This window comes from Halichoerus grypus, chromosome 10 (assembly GCF_964656455.1).
Source record: "Halichoerus grypus chromosome 10, mHalGry1.hap1.1, whole genome shotgun sequence".
Lineage (NCBI taxonomy): Eukaryota > Metazoa > Chordata > Mammalia > Carnivora > Phocidae > Halichoerus > Halichoerus grypus.
This window is the reverse complement of record NC_135721.1, coordinates 89022315-89038782: the sequence shown is the minus strand read 5'-3', so window position 1 is coordinate 89038782 and position 16468 is coordinate 89022315. Positions and strand designations below refer to the sequence as shown.

Below are 16468 nucleotides of genomic sequence, written 5' to 3'. Positions count from 1 at the left end.
GGTCAATTCTTGGTAAATTCTTATAGTATAGAATTCATTTGATGTTACTGATTGCACATACTGGTTAATAGAAATATAATGTGAACCACAAATGCAAGTCACATATATAATTTAATAGGAAGCTCACTAAACATAGTAAAAGGTAAAATTAATTTAAACAATATTTTTAACCTCAAGGAACCAAAACATTATCACTTCAACGTCTTCAACATATAATCAACATAAAAAACTGGGATATTTCATCACATGATTTTTTTATACTAAGTCTCCAGCATTTACAACATTTGTCAATTTAGACTAGCCACACTTCAAGTGCCTAACTAGGGTTTACCAAACTGGACAGTGCACCAGAAAAGAGAAATGAAAACAACTTTTAAATAAAATTAATTCAAAATTCATAATGGAAGATTTTCAGAGGTTAGGGATCACAAAAACTAGAGCATCACAATGATTTAATGTAAAACAGTGGAAATTAAACAGCTAGCCAGTCAGAAATCTCTAGTTTACTTAATTTCTTTTGCTAAAGATTAAAAAATTTGGCTGACATAATAGTATAAAGTACCAAATTAAAGGCTAAATACAACGTAATAACATGGACACTAAATCCAATAAAAAGCAAGGAAATGCAAAGAAGTATTTACAAGTTAATCTACAACTTTCCTAAACCAATTCTAATTGTATTCAATGATTAAATAGAAAACAGGCTGAAAGAACGCATTACCTTTGTCTACACATACCTACAAAGCACTGTCCCCTCTACTACTTGCTCTCTGAAACCGAATTACTGCAGAAATTTGTAACTGGAAAAGCTGGACAACTTACTGGCCTACAGGATGAAATTAAGGAGGCTCCCTGAAGTTCAATTTTGCAAACTCTTGCCTGTTCGTCAGTGTGAAGTGAACCATGAAAACCAATCTAATTAAAAGGTAAGATCACATGAACTCTGGTGTCAGACCAACCTGGGTTTAACAAGGACTTAACTCCTTTAAGCTTTCTCCTCTTTACAAATAAGTAAATCTGGCACATAGGAAGTACTCAATATAAAAACTGTTATTACTATTAACTATGACAGCAGAACTCCTTTCAAGTAATGTATGACTTGAGGATCCTGCCCTGGACCTAAAAAAAGTAGAAGACGACAACACACAACAGTCAGGGCTGACACACAGTAGCCCTAACTTTTTAAACAAACACAGAATTGCCAATAATGCACTAGGGACAGCAGTCAGGAACCACTCCACCAGCCCAAACAGCCTGGCAGGCACAGTGGCTGGTGGCTGCCCTCATTTTCATAGCTTTTTGATATAATTTTTTTTTTTTAAAGATTTTATCTATTTATTTGAGTCAGAGAGAATGAGAGAGAGAGAGCACATGAGAGGGGGGAGGGTCAGAGGGAGAAGCAGACTCCCTGCTGAGCAGGGAGCCCAATGTGGGACTCGATCCAGGGACTCCAGGATCATGACCTGAGCCGAAGGCAGTCGCTTAACCAACTGAGCCACCCAGGCGCCCAGCTTTTTGATATTTTTAAAATAGTATTTCCCTCTGGCTCTATTTCTTCAGCAATAGAACAAGTTCAAAAGAATATAAACAACAGCTCTGAAGATTTGCACAATAAATTCATTTTTTGTTTAACACTCTCCTTAAATTCAGCAGATGTGAGCTAATTAGGGAAAAATATTTGGAGGACAGTACCCAACCCCATGAAATCTCTAGGACACTAAGCTTTGTGGAACTCCATCCCCGCAATCTACTACACCAGGGAATTTTCTTCATACTACTGATAACAATTTGAAATTATCCTATTTGTTTACTTGTTTGTTGTTGGATTTCCCCCTTGAGCGCGTGCACCTTAAGGGCAGGAACCTTGTCTGTTTCAAACAAACACAGAATTGCAATTTCTTAAGCCCAAGCAATACAGTAAACTTCCTTCTGTCTGGGACAAAGCAGGTGTTCAGTACACATTTACTGAATTAACTGGCATCTCCCATGCATCAAAGCCTCCTGCCTAGAGTTTTCACCCCTCTAGCAAAAGTGGAGTGTAAGTAGTATTACCACTTCAATTCTCAAAATATTTATTCAGTAGCTCAACAAATTAGGCCATATAGCACAGGGTCCAGAGCGAGACCGAGTAGGTACAAATCCTAGCTCAATCCCTTGCAAAGTTGTGTGGACCTCAAGCAAGTTACTTAACTTCACAGGGCCTCACTTTTCTCATATGTAAACCGGGAATAATACTGCCTCAGAGGGCTGCTGTGGAATTAAGAGCTAAAAATTATAAATTGCTAAGAAAAGAGCCATGCACATAGAAGTATCTGTCAGCTATTACCAGCATCATTATTATTGTTACCATCTCTTATCCCAAAAGCAGAAAGGAAAAAAACTCCATGGCTGAGGCTGTTCTGTTCCTATAAATCATTAAATTTTTTCAATTTATACTCCCACCTATAAATCCTTCTCTTGTTGCCCACCCTCCAGTACCTTTTCCTTCAAGAAAGTCCTTGATGTACTAGCGAGGATAAGAAAACAAAATGAAAAAATCAAACAAAACAAAAAAAATATTCAGAGAAACTTTATCCCCCAAATCTTTACAACTGATGTTACCCTCTAGAGAACGTCAGAACTAAAAAAGCTTTTAGAGATCTAATAACCACTTCATTTTCCTTATTAGTATAAACAAGCTTAATCAAGTTAAACCAACTAGACCAATTCAAACAGTAGATAAAATTATCCCTCAACCCTCATTATACATCCTCACTGAACATATTATTTTTAAATACATTAGAATATAAAAAAGTTAACTTAATCACCAACAAAAATCATCACCATAGGTTACCAATGACATCTTGGTGAAGATCCTTTAAAGAAAAGAAGAGTGTCTCTGAGGGTCAGCAGCTCCCAAAAATGACTTTACCATAAGAAAAGAAAAAGCATTGGTTCTAACAAAAGATTTTTTTAAAGGCATATGTGCCAACTGAATGATTTCCCCTGAAGATACACTAAATTTTTCAACAAGCGAATTATTATTCATCAATGTACTTAAGGTTTCTTATAAACAGCATCAACTTTAGGCAGATTAATTTGTAGAAAAACAAAGATCAGAGAGACTAAGGTAGCCTTCCGAAGTCACATACAGCTGGTGGGATAGCCACAATTCAGGTCCAGGTTTCTGTCTCCAACCACTCATACCTGATCAACTTTAACACTGCTGCTACCCTGGAAAGAAAGGCCTGGTTTCCAGCTGCAGTGTGACACTGAAAAGTTGTAACATCTCAGGCAACTGACTCATCCCACTTAGCCTCAGTTTCCTCTTTACAGAATGAGAAGCTAAACTAGATGATACTTAAGATTCCTTACAAAGCTACTGTGTAATTCTGTGTACTAAAACCATTATCACCAGCAAACAAAACTTGAAGACTATTTCACAAGTGAGAGAAAACAAAGCAGGTCACTCAATTTTATGGATAAAGGAACTAAAGCAGAAAAATGTAAACGAGTACGTGCGCCTGGGTGGCTCAGTCATTAAGTGTCTGCCTTTGGCTCAGGTCATGATCCCGAGGTCCTGGGATTGAGCCCCACATTGGGCTCCCTGCTCGGCGGGAAACCTGCTTCTCCCTCTCCCACTCCCCCTGCTTGTGTTCCCTCTCTCGCCGTGTCTCTCTGTCAAATAAATAAAATCTTTAAAAAAAAAATGTAAACGAGTTAAAAAAATACATATGTATATTAGCAAGACATTGGAAAAAGTAGGTCACTAACTCACATATCTTGATTATCTAATAAACCACAATGTCTTGTACATATAAGAGGTACAAAATTCAGTAAGGTTAGGTCAAGTACTAGAAAGTCCTTAAAAGCAAATACTGTCTCTACTGTGGCCAATGTATAAGGTAAACACAGTGAACTGGAGATCAAAAGTCCTGAGTTCAGTCTGGCTCTGCCAAAATTAACAAGTTTCTACTATCTTTATGTTTTAGTGTGACAGAGGTCAAATGGGATGACTGGAGAAAATGAATCCTAAGGTTTCTTTCAGACCTAAATTATTCCTAAATTATTATGAATCTATTTGGCTTCCAGACAAATTTTCTATCACTGCCTCATGTTATATTACCAGGAGCTTTCATCACGTTAAATACCATCACAGAAAGAAAAAAAAAGTCAGTACTATATAACCAACTCTACAACCCATCAAGAAGTCAGTAATAGTGCTTTTGATGACCTGGTTAAAATAAACCATCTTTTATGTGTATTTTACCAGATTCCCTGCTCAACTGAGTTTATCCTCTGTAACCGGGTTCTATATCTGATCCTATTATACACTAACAATATTTGTGAGCAGGGAAAGACTTAAGGGGTCTTTGCTTCTATTAATCTCTCAACAAGCAATACTGTCAATGTTTTCATTTACATACATGTAGGTATTATATATTTAAGTGAATCTATGTGTGTAGAATCATACATCCCCAAACCCCGACATCAACTCCCAAACTGTCCATTAAAATAGAGGCACAGAAGATCCAAGACATTTGAAAAAAAGTGTAACTAGTCTACTCTTTTCATTTGCGGCTTTCCTACTGAGGCAACACAGTGGTGGTTTGAAACATGACACAGGATCAATATGCTCAGAAAATTTCCTCTATGACAAAGCAATCTGACAGTCATTTTTACTAGCAATAATCCTAAATACCTGATACAGAAATTTAAGATTAGATGCCAATTTCCCTAAGCCATTATATTTAACAAAATATGCTTTTTAAAATATATAATACTTGGCACATCCTGTTAAAAAGTGCTCTCAACACGTTTACTGAACAAAATAACAAGGGTAAATTTTTATACATGATAATAAAACTTGAAAATTTCATTTTTTTCTTTCCCATGGTCAGTAGACACGTGTGTCCATTCTAGTAGCACCAATATATATGTCAATTTTATTTAAAAATATCCACCTCAGGGCACCTGGGTGGCTCAGTCGTTAAGCGTCTGTCTTCAGCTCAGGTCATGATCTCAGGGTCCTGGGATCGAGCCCTGCATCGGGCTCCTTGCTCAGCGGGGAGCCTGCTTCTCCCTCTGCCTGCCGCTCCCCCTGCTTGTGCTCTCTCTCTCCCCCGCTCTCCCCAATAAATAAAATCTTTAAAAACAAAACAAAAAAAAAACATCCACCGCTTTGCAGAGCAAAAATAAAACTTATTAGCTGCTTTTTTTTTTTTTAAAGATTTCATTTATTTGACAGAGATAGAGCGAGAGAGGGAACACAAGCAGGGGGAGTGGGAGAGGGAGAAGCAGGGGGAGTGGGAGAAGGAGAAGCAGGCTTCCCGCTGAGCAGGGAACCCGGTGCGGGACTCGATCCCAGGACCCTGGGATCATGACCTGAGCCTAAGGCAGACACTTAATGACTGAGCCACCCAGGTACCCCTCATTAGCTGCTTTATAACCAACCATAAGCAGTTAAAAAACTGAGGAAAGAAAATCGACACAAATTTAGGGCCTATTCCAGTCAGGTCCTTGACCAATACCTTATTTCACTTACTCCTCACCACCAGTGATTCCAACACTGGAATTAAACAGTATAGTCTTGGCATCACAAGTCCTGTGTGAGATTATTAACTTCATTTCAATACTATTCTTACCTGAAAACATGCATTTTTGGGGATTATTTGCAGAACCATTTCCTAACTAAAGCACTGTCACACGATTTTAGTGCCCAGGTTTTGTTATGAAGGCGCTGGTGCTATTGTCAGACTCTAATGTGGTATATACATACAATGATATATTATTCAGCCTTAAAAAAGCCAAGTTCTAATACATGCTATAACCTGAACCTTGAACCATTTATTATGCTAAATAAACTAGTGACCAAAAAAAACCAAACACGGTATGATTCTACTTCTTTGAGGTATCTCAAATAGTCAAATTCACAGCAACATAAAGTAGAATGGTGGTTTCGGGGGTGGGGGGAGGAGGAAATGGAGAGTTATTTAATGGATATAGAGTTTACAAGATAAAGAAGCTCTGGGGATTGGTTGTACAACAAGGTGGCTATACTTGACACTACTATACACTTTAAAAATAAAATGGTAGGGACGCCTGGGTGGCTCAGTCGGTTAAGCGTCTGCCTTCGGCTCAGGTCATGATTCCAGGGTCCTGGGATCGAGCCCCACATCGGGCTCCCTGCTCAGTGGGGAGTCTGTTTCTCCCTCTGCCTCTGTCTCTTCCCCCTGCTCGTGCTCTCGCTCTCAAATAAATAAATAAAATCTAAAATAAATAAAAAATAAAAATAAATAAAAATAAAAATAAAGTGGTAAACTTTGTGTAATATGCCATAATCAAAAATTAAAAAAAAAAAGCAAACCACATTTTGACAGCCATGCTTAACATAAAAGAATATGCAATGTACCAGTTAGTACCAATCCATAAACAGGAATTTAGTTTTAGCAAAACAATATCATTCATATACTAACTTGAATTTTATTTTTTCTTTAATTTTATTCACATTTAATTTTCAATTCTGCAAAACCTATACTTGTAAGAGCTTGATAGAACATTATTATTACTACTACCACTTTAGAGATGCTTGTGAAAATTAAATAGATGAAAATCTCACAGCTTTGAGATATGGGATTAGCTAGTAAGTGACAAAGACCTACAACTAAATTAAAATCCAAGCCTTGATTTCTGCTCCCATGCTCCTTCTCCAACTTACTGCCTCTCAATAAGAAAATCTACATTCTATATTTCAGAGAAAAGTTTCAGAAAAAAAATCAATGAAGATAAAGGGAGCCATTTGCAGAATAAAAATTTCTGTATTAATCCTAGAGTCAGCACACATTCAATCAACTTTCCCAAAGTTTTTTTTTTTTTTTAAGATTTATTTATTTATTTGGGGGAGGGAGTACAGGAAGAGAGAAAATTCTCAAGCAGACTCTGCTGAGCGCGGAGCCTGATGTGGGGCCCAATCCCAGGATCGAGGTCATGACCTGAGCTGAAACCAAGAGTCGGACGCTCAACTGAGCCACCAGGCACCTCTAACTTTTCCAAACTTTTAAAAGCTTTGCCATTCTAATTGCAGAAGTGGCATTTGTTACATGAAAACTTAGAAATATTTCAACCACAGTAAAACCATGAAGGTTTCCTATTACATCCTTCTAAGCCAAAATTATAGCTCCTTCAACATCCTGAACAAGGTTCTTTTATAAAGAAGACCAATTTCGAATAAAAGGCATGTAAAATAATAACATTTTCAAGTTTTAATAAATTTAAAATCAGGTTCTAAAAATTACAGCTTAAACATATACTCCTTTCTTTTCTATGTGCATTTATGTATCCTTTCTTGAAAAAACACAAGTTCCATCAAAGAGCAACTGATCAAAAAGATGAAAATTCTTCACATAAACTGTTTCTCGAGTAGAAGTGAACAATTTAAGAATTTTACAAGTATTTTGGAAAGAAAGCTCTGCAAACATATAACAATGTCTGTCCTAAGGACAATGGTGGTAACTCAGCAAACAGTACCAAAAGCCTAGTGATTGTAGAGGAAACGTCTACCTACAGGGAGGTTAGTGTGTACTACAGGGTTTTGTTCTCAGCCCAAGACTGCACAATATTTCAATTCAGGACGTGATTAAGAACTTCTGGGTGGTTAAACTTCTGGGTGACAGAAAGTAGATGGTTAAATTGAACAAGAGACAAAGTAATCTGGGCCAAAAAATACCTCAATGAGGAAAATCAGTGAAAATTGATGTTCCACATTTTATTTATTTTGTGCTTTGAGATAAACTATTTTTTTTATTAACATATAATGTTATTATTTGTTTCAGGGGTACAGGTCTGTGATTCATCGGTCTTACACAATTCACAGCGCTCACCATAGCACATACCCTCCCCAGTGTCCATCACCCAGCCACCCCATCCCTCCCACCACCCTCCACTCCAGCAACCCTCAGTGTCTTTCCTGAGACTAAGAGTCTCTTATGGTTTGTCTCGCTCTCTGGTTTCATCGTTTCATTTTTCCCTCCGTTCCCCTATGATCCTCTGCCTTGTTTCTCAAATTCCTCACATCAGTGAGAACATATGAAACTTGTCTTTCTCTGATGGACTTATTTCGCTTAGCATAATACCCTCTAGTTCCATCCACGTCGTTGCAAATGGCAAGATTTCATTTTTTTGATGACTGCTTAATATTCCAGTGTGTGTGTGTGTGTGTGTATCACATCCTCTTTATCCATTCATCTGTTGATGCATATCTAGGCTCCTCCCATAGTTTGGCTATTTGGACATTGCTGCTATAAACATTGGGGTGCACGAGCCCCTTCGGATCACTACATTTGTATCTTTGGGGTAAATACCCAGTAGTGCAATTGCTGGGTCATAGAGTACCTCTATTTTCAACTTTTTGAGGAACCTCCATACTGTTTTCCAGAGTGGCTGCACCAGCTTGCATTCCCACCAACAGTGTAGGAGAGTTCTCTGCATCCTTCCCAACATCTGTCGTTTTCCTGACTTGTTAATTTTAGCCATTCTGACTGGTGTGAGGTGGTATCTCACTGAGGTTTTGATTTGGATTTCCCTGATGCCGAGTGATGTTGAGCACTTTTTCATGTGTCTGTTGGCCATTTGGATGTCTTCTTTGCAGAAATGTCTGTTCATGTCTTCTGCCCATTTCTTGATTGGATTATTTGTTCTTTGGGTGTTGAGTTTGATAAGTTCTTTACAGATTTTGGATACTAGCCCTTTATCTGATACATCATTTCCAAGTATCTTCTCCCATTCTGGTGGTTGTCTTTTGGTTTTGTTGACTGTTTCTTTTGCTGTGCAAAAGCTTTTTATCTTGATGAAGTCCCAATAGTTCATTTTGCCCTTGCTTCCCTTGCCTTTGGTGATGTGTCTGGGAAGAAGTTGCTGCGGCTGAGGTAGAAGAGGTTGCTGCCTGTGTTCTCCTTTAGGATTTTGATGGACTCCTGTCTCACATTGAGGTCTTTCAACCATTTTGAGTCTATTTTTGTGTGTGGTGTAAGGAAATGGTCCAGTTTCATTCTTCTGCATGTGGCTGTCCAGTTTTCCCAACACCATTTGTTGAAGAAACCGTCTTTTTTCCACTGGATATTCTTTCCTGCTTTGTTGAAGATTAGTTGACCATAGAGTTGAGGGTCCATTTCTGGGCTCTCTATTCTGTTCTTTTGATCTATGTGTCTATTTTTTGCCAGTACAATACTGTCTTGATGATTACAGCTTTGTAATAGAGCTTGAAGTCCGGAATTGTGATGCCACCAGCTCTGCTTTTCTTTTTCAACATTCCTCTGGCTATTTGGGGGTCTTCTCTGGTTCCATACAAATTTTAGGATTATTTGTTCCATTTCTTTGAATAAAGTTCATGGTATTTTGATAGGGATTGCATTAAATGTGTAGATTGCTCTAGGTAGCATAGACATTTTCACAATGTTTGTTCTTCCTATCCATGAGCATGGAACATTTTTCCATTTCTTTGTGTCTTCCTCAATTTCTTTCATGACTATTTTATTGTTTTCTGAGTACAGATTCTTTGTCTCTTTGGTTAGATTTATTCCTAGGTATCTTATGGTTTGGGTGCAATTGTAAATGGGATCGACTCCTTAATTTCTCTTTCTTCCGTTGTTGGTGTATAGAAATGCAACTGATTGCTGTGCATTGGTTTTATATCCTGCCACTTTACTGAATTCCTGTATGAGTTCTAGTAGTTTTGGGGCGGAGTCTTTTGGGTTGTCCACATAAAGTATCATATCATCTGCAAAGAGTCTGACTTCTTCGCTGATTCGGATGCCTTTTCTTTCTTTTTGCTGGCTGATTGCCGAGGCTAGGACTTCTAGTACTATGTTGAATAGCAGTGGTGATAGTGGACATCCCAGCCATGTTCCTGACCTTAGGGGAAAAGCTCTCAGTTTTTCCCCACTGAGAATGATATTTGCTGTGGGTTTTTCATAGATGGCTTTTATGATATTGAGGTATGTACCCCATATCCCTTTTAATCAAGAAAGGATGCTGTACTGTCAAATGCTTTTTCTGCATGAGGATCATATGGTTCTTGTTCTTTTCTTTCTTCTATTTCTTTTTTAATGTATTGTGCCACACTGATTGATTTGCAAATGTTGAACCAACCTTGCAACCCAGGAATAAATCCCACTTGGTCGTGGTGAATAATCCTTTTAATGTAGTGTTGGATCCTGCTGGCTAGTATTTTGGTGAGAATTTTTGCATCCATGTTCATCAGGGATATTGGTCTGTAATTCTCCTTTTTGATGGGGTCTTTGTCTGATTCTGAACTCAAGGTAATGCTGTCCTATAAAGAGTTTGGAAGTTTTCCCTCCATCTCTATTTTTTGGAACAGTTTCAGAAGAATAGGTATTAATTCTTATTTAAATGTTTGGTAGAATTCCCCTGGGAAGCCATCTGGCCCTGGGCTCTTGTTTGTAGGGAGATTTTTCATTACTGCTTCAATTTCCTTACTGGTTATGCGTCTGTTCAGGTTTTCTATTTCGTCCTGGTTCAGTTCTGGTAGTTTATATGTCTCTAGAAATGCATCCATTTCTTCCAGATTATCTAATTTGCTGGCACATAGTTGCTCATAATATGTTCTTAAAATTGTATTTCTTTGGTGTTTCTTTGGTGTTGGTTGTGATCTCTCCTCTTTCATTCATTTTATTTATTTGGGTCATTTTTCTTTTTGATAAGTCTGGCCAGGGGTTTATAAATCTTATTAATTCCTTCAAAGAATCAGCTCCTAGTTTCATTGATCTGTTCTACTGTTCTTTTGGTTTCTATTTCATTGATTTCTGCTCTGATCTTTATTATTTCTCTTCTCCTGCTGGGTTTAGGCTTTATTTGTTCTTTCTCCAGCTCCTTTAGGTGTACGGTTAGGTTGTGTATTTGAGACCTTTCTTGTTTCTTGAGAAAGGCTTGTATTGCTATATACTTTCCTCTTAGGACCGCCTTTGCTGCATCCCAAAGATTTTGAACAGTTGTGTTTTCATTTTCATTTGCTTCCATGAATTTTTTTAATTCTTTAATTTCCTGGTTGACCCATTCATTCTTTAGTAGGATGCTCTTTAGCCTCCATGTATTTGAGTTCTTTCCGACTTTTCTCTTCTGAGTTCTAGTTTCAAAGCACTGTGGTCTGAAAATGTGCAGGGAATGATCCCAATCTTTTGGTACCGGTTGAGACCTGATTTGTGACCCAGGATGTGATCTATTCTGGAGAATGTTCCATGGGCACTAGAGAAGAATGTGTATTCTGTTGCTTTGGGATGGGATGTTCTGAATATATCTGTAAAGTCAATCTGGTCCAGTGTGTCATTTAAAGCCTTTATTTCCTTCTTGATCTTTTGCTTAGATGATCTGTCCATTTCAGTGAGGGGGGGATGTTAAAATCCCCTACTATTACTGTATTATTGTTGATGTGTTTCTTTGATTTTGTTATTAATTGGCTTATATAATTGGCTGCTCCCATGTTAGGGGCATAGATACTTAAAATTGCTAGATCTTCTTGTTGGAGAGACCCTTTAAGTAGGATATAGTGTCCTTCCTCATCTTTTATTACAGTCTTTGGTTTAAAATCTAATTTGTCTGATATAAGGATTGCCACCCCAGCTTTCTTTTGGTGTCCATTAGCATGGTAAATGGTTTTCCACCCCCTCACTTTCAGTCTGGAGGGGTCTTTGGGTCTAAAATGAGTCTCTTGCAGGCAGCGTATCGATGGGTCTTATTTTTTTATTCAACGCGATACCCTGTGTCTTTTGACTGGGGCGTTTAGCCCATTTACATTCAGGGTAACTATTGAAAGATATGAATTTAGTGCCATTGTATTGTCTGTAAGTTGACTTACTGTATATTGTCTCTATTCCTTTCTGGTCTATGTTACTTTTAGGCTCTCTCTTTGCTTAGAGGACCCCTTTCAATATTTCTTGTAGGGCTGGTTTGAGGATCGCAAATTCTTTTAGTTTGTTTTTCCTGGAAGCTTTTTATCTTTCCTTCTATTTCCAATGACAGCCTAGCTTGATACAGTATTCTTGGCTGTCTTTTTTTCTCGTTTAGTGCTGAATGTATCATGCCAGTCCTTTCTGGCCTGCCAGGTCTCTGTGGATAGGTCTGCTGTCAATCTATATGTTTCTACTGTTGTAGGTTACAGACCTCTTGTCCCGAGCTGCTTCCGGGATTTTCTCTTTGTCTCTGAGACTTGTGAGTTTTACTATCAGATGGTGGGGTGCTGACCTATTTTTATTGATTTTGAGGAGGGTTCTCTGTGCCTCCTGGATTTTGATGCGTTTCCTTCTCCAAATTAGGGGAGTTCTCTTCTATAATTTGCTCTAATATACTTTCTGCCCTTCTCTTTCTTCTTCTTCTGGGATCCCAATTATTCTAATATTGTTTCGTCTTATGATATCACTTATCTCCCAAATTCTGCCCTTGTGATCCAGTAGTTGTTTATCTCTCTTTTCCTCAGCTTCTTTATTCTTCATCATGTGGTCTTCTATACCGCTAATTCTCTCTTCTGCCTCATTCATCCTGGCAGTTAGAGCCTCCATTTTTGATTGCACCTCATTAATAGCCTTTTTGATTTCCACTTAGATTTTAGTTCATTTCTCCAGAAAGGGATTCTCTAGTATCTTCTATGCTTTTGTCAAGCCCAGCTAGTATCTTTATAATCGTCATTCTGAACTCTAGTTCCCACATCTTATTAATGTCCGTATTGATTTGGTCTCTGGCAGTCAGTACGGCCTCTTTTTTTTTTTTTTGAGGTGAGTTTTTCCATCTTGTCATTTTGTCCAGAGAAGAAGAGATGATTGAGAGAACAAAATGCTAAAAGGGTAACAATGACCCCACAAAAAGATACAGTCAACAAATCAGAAGAGACCCAAAACCGGGGGAAAAGAAAGGGAAAAAAAAAAAAATATATGATCAGGCTGGTGAATAGAACAGAGCCACACACTAGATATTGGGTGTATTTTGGTCTGTTAGAAGAAATTGCCTCTCAAAATTTTAAAGAAAGGAAAACATACATATACAAAAATAAGGGTAAACATGATGAAGGAATAGAATATGACTGTAAAGATGAAAATTAAAAAAAATTTTAAAAAGGAATTGATAAGAAGCTGATTGAAAAAAGAACAAAAAAATTTTAAAAGAAAAAGGAGAGAATGTGATCAGGCAGATTAGGACAAAGTCATACACTAGATTTAGTGTATATTTTGGTCTGTTAAAAGAAACTGTATCCTGGGCGCCTGGGTGGCTCAGTTGGTTAAGCGACTGCCTTCGGCTCAGGTCATGATCCTGGAATCCCTGGATCGAGTCCCGCATCTGGCTCCCTGCTCAGCAGGGAGTCTGCTTCTCCCTCTGACCCTAACCCCTCTCATGTGCTCTCTCTCATTCTCTCTCTCTCAAATAAATAAAATAAAAACAAAACTGTATCCTAAAATTTCAAAGACAAAAAAACATATATATACAAAAAATAAAGTTAAATACAATGAAGGGATAGAATATGAGTGTAAAAATGAAAATTTAAAAAAGATTTTAAAAAAGGAAGTGATGTTGGCTGTAAAAGGAAAGAGGAAAAATTCAACTAAAAAAATAGAAAAAAAATAAAGAAAACTTAAAAAATTAACTTTTAAAGACTAAAAAATCATGGGGAAAAAGCCATGAATTCTATGTGCTGTATTCCCCTAGCGCTGGAGTTTTGCCGTTCTCATTGATTGGTAAACTTGGTCTTGGCTGGCTGTTCTCGCTGATCTTCTGGGGGAGGGGCCTGTTGCCGAGGTTCCCAAATGTCTTTGCCGGAGGCAGAATTGCCCCGCCCTTGCCCGGTCCGGGCTAAGTAATCTGCTCGGGTTTGCTCTCGCAAGCTTTTGTTCCCTGAACGCTTTCCGTACAGCGTTGGAGGACGAGAGTGAAAAGGGTGGCCTCCCAATCTCTGGCCCCAGAGGAGCCGAGAGCTCAGGGCGCCACTCCTCAGTGAGCTCCCAGAGAAAAGGAGTCAATCACTCCCATCTCCCCGGTTTCCGGCTGCACTCCGCACTCACCTGGCCTGTGACCAAGCGTTTCTATCTCTGGCACACGACCTCGTTTGGAGTCTCCAAACCCAGCAGATTCCTGAGGTGCGCTCCCGTGCCGCTCCTCCTGGGGGAGGAAGGGGAGTCTCCCCGGATCTGCCGCTCGTTGGGTCCCTGCTGGAGGAGCAGTGGCCCGATTGTGCCGCGGATCACGGTTGATGGCAACCCCGAGCTGAGAGCCCACTCCTCGACTCTGTCTTTGCAGCCGGCTTCCCTACTCCGATACCTGGGAGCTCTGCTGCACTCAGGCGGCCCCGGTCTTTCTGTGACCCTGAGGGTCCTGAGACCACACTGTCCGCGAGGGTTCCACCCCCCACTTAGCCACTGGAGCGACGTCCCTCAGCAGAGCCGGCTTCTAAAAGTTCCGATTTTGTGCTCTGCTGCTCTATCACTTGCCGGTAGCGGCTGACGGAGGCCCCCTTCCCCCACGGCTATCTTCCCAAATATCGCCTCGGATTCACTTCTCCGCACGTCCTACCTTCCAGAAAGTGGTTGCCTTTCTGTTCACAGAGTTGCTGCTATTCTTTTCTTCCATCTCCTGTTGAGTTTGTAGGTGTTCTGAATGGTTTGATAACTATCTAGCTGAATTCCTGGGACCAGATGAAATTTAGGTCTCCTACTCCTCCGCCATCTTGCTCCTCCTCCCTCCACATTTTATTTTACAACAACTGCACCATTTGTTATGTAGGAGAACTGGTACAATGGCAACACACGACAAAGAAGTCTCAAATGACTAAGCTAAATAGAGCTCTTTGCCTTTTTTTAATTAGCTCTACCTCCTTTCCTTCAAAATAATGAACTCAAACAATGCAGACATACACAGCGGGCAGACCACAAGTGGGGCTGGTTCTGCTCCGCTTCACTGAGGTCAGACTACATGCCTAGAATATTTGATTCTATTTATGACTCAATATACGCTAGACCCTGACCAACTTCATTAGAGCAGTATAGTAAAAATCAACCAGGAGGAATCCTCTAAAGACCAAAATCAAGTCATACTGGCTAATAAGCATTAAGTGATGTTTCAGTCATGTACAAAACACCAAAGGAAACAAATTAAGAAACTGCTTTGCTTTAATGAAGGAAGACAGAGACATTTAAACTAGTGATTTTCAATTTTTTAAATAGCAGAACCCTATTTCAAATGAACCCTTACCAAAAAATCCCCCAAATACCAAACAAATAAAAGTAATTATATAAGACTGTATTCTGAAAGTTCAATTTGTAACATATACCTGTTACCATTTTGCCTTTCAGTATAGTAGTGAGAAAATCCTGATTCACACATTAGAGCTATTAACATTTTCAACTATTTAAAGGAAGTTATATTCCAAGGTCTATGTAGAAACTATTTAACCTAACAACTAAAAGGTAAGAGACATTCCTAGTAAATAACATATCTGAGTATTTGTTTCATTTATCTGCTTTCAGTAATTATCTACAGATAATCTTAAGACTATAAAACCTTTCAGGTATTTTGGAACTGAAGTTAATAATCAATTCAAAAACAACCAACAGCTTTAATCTGGAATCCAAAAGCACTTACGGTATTACTTATAACTTATGGGGACAGGAACCTTATTTAATCATGACTGTATCCTCAGTACCCATATTTTCAAGCATCTCACTTAGAATTTAGTAAGGATTCCACACATGCTTTTTTAAACACAAGATATTCTATCAGAAAAAAGTTCTGTGGAACAGAGAGCCGACCAACATCTGATTGAGCTGAACCTGGAAACTAAGTAGGATTATGACAATCCAAGAAGCTGAGGAAAGATGATGAGAAAAGCTGTTAAGGAAATGGAGAGAAGTATGGCCACAGGGTTGAAAGCACACTTTCAAAGAACTAGGACTAATCTAGCTTGAGAGCTGTAGAGTGAATTAGCATGAAGATCACACTTAAAAGACGTGACAGGGTTTGAATTTATGCTCTAGAGTCTTAGAGAAAGAACTAGGACTACTGGATGGAAACTACTGGGATGCACATTTTGGCTCACTAAAACCATCAAGCCTGCTCGAAAATGAACTCACTTGCCTCCCAGGACAGTATACCATCACACTGGAGTCACTGCAAGAGGCTGAGTGGTAGTCTGTCGGTAACTCAGCAACACTGAAGAAGGAATTCTCACACAGACAAGGATTATTTTGAAGATTTAAATTTCCTTCTAACCCCAAGATTCTGAGTCTGTGGTCTAAAACAAGGATCAGCAAACTAAGGCCCTTGGACCAAATCTCCTATTTTTTAAATAAAGTTTTATTGGAACACAGCCATTCTCATTCATTTATATATTATCTAGGGCTGCTCTAGGGCTACAAGAGCAGAACTAAGTAGTTCCAAGAGAGAGTACATGACCCACAAAGCTCTGGCCCTTTACAGAAAAAGTTTGCCAACCCCT

General features: G+C 38.8%; 1 protein-coding gene across 8 annotated transcripts in view; it reads right to left on the bottom strand.

The window, feature by feature from the left end:
* REV1 (REV1 DNA directed polymerase) overlaps positions 1-16468 on the bottom strand; it is a 101463-nt gene that overhangs the window by 44360 nt on the left and 40635 nt on the right. The window lies entirely within an intron of this gene.